The sequence below is a fragment of the Bos javanicus genome, chromosome 4, assembly GCF_032452875.1.
Source record: "Bos javanicus breed banteng chromosome 4, ARS-OSU_banteng_1.0, whole genome shotgun sequence".
Classification (NCBI taxonomy): domain Eukaryota; kingdom Metazoa; phylum Chordata; class Mammalia; order Artiodactyla; family Bovidae; genus Bos; species Bos javanicus.
In genome coordinates this window covers 77,832,855-77,838,904 of record NC_083871.1, presented here as the reverse complement: position 1 = coordinate 77,838,904, position 6,050 = coordinate 77,832,855, and positions in this window count along the sequence as shown.

Sequence of the window (6,050 nt, the reverse complement as noted above, 5' to 3'; positions counted from 1 at the left end):
ATTAGTTGGAGTTCCCATCATCCCCTCCTCCAGTTTGGTAATTTGTTACAACAGCTCACAGGACTGGAGACTACTAAATTACCATTTTATCACAAAGGATATTGAAGGATATGAATGAACAGCCAGATGAAGAAATAGATAGGTTGGGGTCCAGAAGTGTCCTGAGCACTGGAGATTCTGTCTCCATGGAGCTGGGGTGAGCCCCCTCATATGAATGTGTTCACCAACCAGAAGCTCTCTGAACCCCATCTAGGGATTTTTATATAGGGGCCTTCATCACATGAGCATGATCAACCAACAACTCAATCTCCAGCCCACTCCTCTACCCAGATGATAGGGGACAGGGCCAAAAGTGCCAAGCTCCTAATCATGGCTTGGTCTCTCTGGTGACCAGCCCTGATCCTGAAGCCATCCAGGAAGCCACTCAGAGTCACTAAATTAGAACAAAAAGATCCTTCTTTCTGCCAGTAAATTCCAAGGGATTATGAGCTCTGTGTCATGAACTGGGTTCAAAGATGAAATATTTGAACAAGAAACGCTCCTAGTGTTCTTATCACTCAGGAAATTCCAAGGGATTTAGGAACTCTGCACCAGGAACCCAGGGCAGAGACCAATACATATTTTTTTCTATCATTTCACAGATGTGACCCGGAGAGCCTTAGCTCCATCACAGAACTCCTGATCTTTGTGCTTCCAAAACTCCCAGATGAATCTGTGTCACAAACTTACTTGTTCTCTCTGGAGGATGAGAGGGTTTGAAATTCAATAAAACATATCATAGTTTGTTATTTTGCCTACTTGTGTTTTCTAGTTTTTATACAATGAGCACACACCACTTGCATGATAAAGAGATTTGTAATAAGAAGAGTTTTTGATAGACACAAAGCCAGCAGCAGTGAGGCCAGATGCTCTGGGTGGGAGAGCCCAGGGCTCTCACCCACTAGGGTGCAAGGGTTGCAGGGGAGTTACCCTGAGACTTCCCCATCCTCACCCCTGTTTCTGATGGCCCACAGCTGGCAGGACTTCAGACCTGGCCATGAGGTCAGCAGGACTGCTGGGTGTCCAGCCCAGTACATGCACTTGGGGCCCATTGCAGCCCTGCCCTGTGAGGGGCACAGACTAATTTTGGGGTGTAGCATCTCGAGGCGCAGGGGTAGGGCGATCCCCGAGGCTTGGTGAGAGTGCCAGGTGCAGGAACAGCTGCCTAGAACTGAGGAAGTGGAGCAATGAGTGTGAACAACTTCTTCAAGGAGCTTGGTTATTAAGAGGAAGGCAGCAGGGTCAAGAGGGCAGCTATGAGTTCCAGCACTAAGAACTCTGGGCACAATAGGGGCTTTGGGGACATTCTGGCTCTTCATGCTAATGGCAGGAGCTGTGGAGCTGGGGACATGGCTGCTGAGGGTCCTCTTCCTCCTACAGAGCTTGTCACTACTTCTTGTTTTTGTTGGCTGGGCTTCTGGCTCAGGTCTGCAGACAAACATGCAAGAATGTGACTACCTTACACACAAAAAGATTATAAAATGGCTAATACTATGATGTGTTTCTTATTCTTATACTTTCTTGGGGTTTCAGCTTTTACACCTTCTACCAGATACTACTTTTTTTTAAAAACACCTTTCTAAGATCTTGATAATCTTATCAGACACAAAAGTGAAAATAATATCATCTGTAGCAAAGACTTTGTTGTTCCTCAGTGTCTATTGTCTCATTCTTATTTAGTAACAGAACTCCTGGCATTTAGCTGGCACATGGTAATCAGAAAAAGACTACACTTTTTGGCTTCCCTTGTAGCTGGGTGTGGCGCATGACTGAGATCTGGCCAAGGCCAATGGAATGAACTTGGAGCTTTGTGTGAGCTTCTAGAAAAAGTTCTTAAAGGAAGAAACTGTGCTCTACTATTCCTTTCTGCTGGCTGGGATGATGCAATGATGGCTGGATCTCAAGCAGCTGCTTTGTACCATGACATGGAAGCCAGATGCAGAAAATGGAGGCACAACAAAATGAAAAGAAAGGGACTCTGGACTGGTCTTCATCTTGAAGACAGGATTACATCAGTTATCGAGGCCTATTTGGTGTTGACCCACTGCCGTGCTCCTCACCAGTGCCAGTACTACCCTCTTTCCCTACTCAGTTCTGACTACTTCCAGGACTGTTGTCTGTCTCACAAGATCCTGTTAAGGTATTTATCCTACATTTAGCCATTTAACAGATATTTACTCAGGGCCTCTGCATGCCAGAGAGCTGTCGTAGTAAATGTCACAGCCCCCGATCCCCTGGTCTTGTGACACTGGCAGTGCTGGTAGGGAGAACAATAATAAACATCTGAGATAAGTGTTAGCTATTGTTGAGTAACCAACCACCCAACTCAGCAGATTAAAACAATCACATTTATTAGCTCACCTGCCTGCCGGCTGTTTGGGCAACTCTTCCCATCTGAGCCCAGCTTGGCTGCTCTTGCTGGTCTCCCTCTTGTGTCCAGCCTGTGGCAGCCTGTCTTGCATGGTCCCAGCTTGGCCCCCTGGGGTCTTGTCCTTCAGCAGGACAGCCCAGGTGTGCTCACACGGTTCTGGAAGTTTGGAAGAGAGGAGAGGGGATGCCACAAGCATTTTTTTCAAGCCTCTCCTTGGACTGAGTTTGTCCCTGCCTGACTGACCAAAGTCATCCCAGGGCCATGCCTGTAGTCAGAGTGGGAGGTTCCTACAAAGTTACAGGGCACAGGGCAAAGGAAGGCTGCTTAGCTGGAGCCATTAGCACCATCAGTATAGCCTAATGGGTCAAAGTGTCAGAAATAAAGTAGCCATGTGGGAAGCTGGATAAAGGCCCAAAGGTATGATATGATGTCTGAGGGAAGGGCACTGCATGCAGAAAGAACAGCAATACATACCCCACGGCAGGACGTGCTCATGGTGTTGGTGGGATTTCCTCCCACTAAATCAGGAATGTGTTGTATTGGTCTGGGGAGGAGGGCAGGGGAGGCTTTCTCAGGGGCTAAAGCAGCATCTCATTCCCGAGTGTCCCTGTGGACAGGTTGGACATCTCAGGCTCCTCACCTCCAGAGCCACAGGCTCCTTGCACCTTGAGGTCACAGTGTACCTCAGGGCAGGAGAGTCTGTCCTCGATGTGGGGGAGGGTTGCAGATGTTGGGTCACATGCTTGTTTATAAGGCTGGCATCCAGCTTCCCAAGAAGATGATCCCAGGGCCTATCCAGCCCTGGAATCCTCTCATGGCTCCTTGGGAGGTGGCTGGCACATGGCCAATCCCTCCAGCAGCTGATTGGAATAAGGCACAGGGTAGAGTCCCATTGCCTGGTCTGAGACCCCTCTGGCAAATGCATCGAGCTGAAGTCCAGACAAGTTCTTGGATGTGGAGGGGTGCTGAGCTGCAGAGGGACTCAGAGGCCCTCCATCCTACCAGGCACCTGTGGGATGATAGCCTGTTGGGGCTCAGCTGCTTTAGGGGCTGTATTGGTCAGGTTTCCCCCTAGAAACAGAACCCACAGGATAAATATACAGAGCGTGTGTGTTAAGTCGCTTCAGTAGTGATCGATTCTGCAACATTATGGACGGTAGCACACCAGGCGCCACTGTCCATGTGGATTCTCCAGGCAAGAATACTGAGTGGGTTGCTGTGCCCTCCTCCAAGGACATATACAGAGAGAGACTTACAATGAAAGATTGGGTCACATGATTAGGGAGTCTTTAGTCTGCTATCTGTGAGCTGGAAGCCCAGGAGAGCCGGTGGTGCAGTTTAGCACAAACCCAAAGGCTCAAGAACCAGGAAAGCCGATGTCCAAAGGCAGGAGATGGATGTCACAGTTCAAGCAGAGACTGGGGCCGCCCACCCCTGGGGAGGGCCATCTGCTGTTCTCAGTTCACTGATTTAGTTCGGCAACTCTCTTTCGGAAGTAGCCTCACAGACACATCTAGGAATAAAGATTCACCAGCGATCTGGACATCTCTTCCCTGATAGCTCAGTTGGTAAAGAATCCACCTGCAATGCAGGAAACCCTGATTCAATTCCTGGGTTGGGAACATCCCCTGGAGAAGGGAAAGGCTACCCACTCCAGTATTCTGGCCTAGAGGAGTCCATGGACTATAGACTCGAAAAAAGAGTCAGAGAGTCAGACTCTCAGTCAAAGAGTCAGACACGACTGAGCAACTTTCACTTTCACTAGCCCAATCAGGGGACACACAAAGTTAGCCATCATAGTGAGTTTCTGTTCTTTGTAACAAATGATCCTAAATGACAGCGTTTGATTACCCGGTACTGCCTCCACCAGGAGGGTTTTAATCTTTGTGAATTTGATATTGGAAAAGTAGTCCTCAGTGTATTTTAATTTGCATTTGCATATTTTTTTGTGTGAGGTCAACATGTTTGCATATGTTTACTGGCCACTTATGTTTCTTCTTTTGTGAACTGCCTATGTCTCGGGGCTCACTCGTGAAAATGGTAGCAAGGTTGGATTTCCCTCGAAGTCCAGTGGTTAAGACTCTAGACTTCCACTCCAGAGGGTGCAAGCTTGATCCCTTGTTGAGGAACTAAGATCCCAAATGCAGCTCAGCCAAAATAATAATAATAAAGGAAACAAGGTCAAATTAGCTTTAAAAATGTAAAAAAAAAAAAAAAATGGGGCTTCCCTAGTGGCTCAGTGGTAAAGAATCCACCTATCAGTCCACGAATTAGATCCTTGATCCAGGAAGATCCCACATGCTGCACAACAACTAAGCCCACGCACCACAACTACTGAGCCTGTGCTCTAGAGCCTGAAAGCTGTACCTACTGAGCCCCTGTGCTGCAATTACTGAAGCCCACACACCCTAGAGCCTGTGTTCCACGACAGGAGAAACCACCGCAACGAGAAGCCCGAGTGTCACAAGTGGGGGCTAGAGAGTAACCCCCACGCACAACTAGGAAAAGCCCACGCAGCAACGAAGACCCAGCACAGCCAAAAAAATAAAAAATAAATAAGAATGGCTTCCCTTTATTGAAGAGTTAGTACTTTTCAGCCCCAGCTTTCTAGATTTATTTCAATGAATCCTTGTGCCCTTTTCACAAGGGAGTGATAGAATTAATATTATCCCACTGTACAGAGGAGAGAAACTGAGGCTTGGAGAGAAACTCTGAGGCCACGGACAGCTCCTAAAATGTTTTTCTTTCTGATCTCGGGGTTGCAGGTATATTTCCAGTGTTTTGCCTGCCTTTTAACTTCACTTTCAGGATATTTTGAACAGAACTCTAGAGCTTTTATGCAACCAAAATTCTCCACCTCCTACAGTTTCTACTTGGAAAGACTTCCCCCACGAAAATATAAGCACAGATTCCTATGTTTTCTTTTGCTACTTTGATGGTGTCTTTGTCAACATCTGCATCTTTAATCCATTGGGAGTCAATTTAGATGAAGGTGGGAGGAACGATCCACATACTTTTTTCCACTAGAGCCTGTTTGGAACCGAACAGGCCTGGCTGATGGTCACATGACACCCTCACCCTCATCCCAGTCTGCGGGCTGCAGAATTACTCAGGCACTGGAGGCCCCCCCGCCTCCCGCCCCTTCAGCTCCTCAGCCCCCCTGCGGCTGTGGTGACCCCCCAGTCTCCCGGAGGCTGGGTCCTGTGGTGAGTGGAAGGAATTCTGGTGAACTCTGCTCACTCAGCAGTCCGGGCCTGGGGAGCTGGGCGGGGGCACAGGACTGTGGAAAATCACATGTGGTTTTCAAGTTGTCGGAAACCAAGAAAATCATTCGGCCAGTTGTGCGGACGACTAGACACTGTCTGGGAGACCCCGGGTCCCCTGGCTCTGGGAACCACCCTCCTGGTGAGCCTGAGCAGATTTATCCCCTGGTAACATCCAGACTGCAGACAGAGGGCGTTTCCAGGCCCCCCCCCCCGCCCCCCCCGAGAGGGAGGAGCAGAGAGACTGGGTGGGCCTGGGTCCTTCTTCCTTGGTCCCTGGAGGCAGACTCAGGACTCCAGGAGACTGGGAGGGCCTGGTGCTTGATCCTGGTGCCTAAGGTCCAGACACCATGCTTCCTGAGCCATCCAGTTTCACG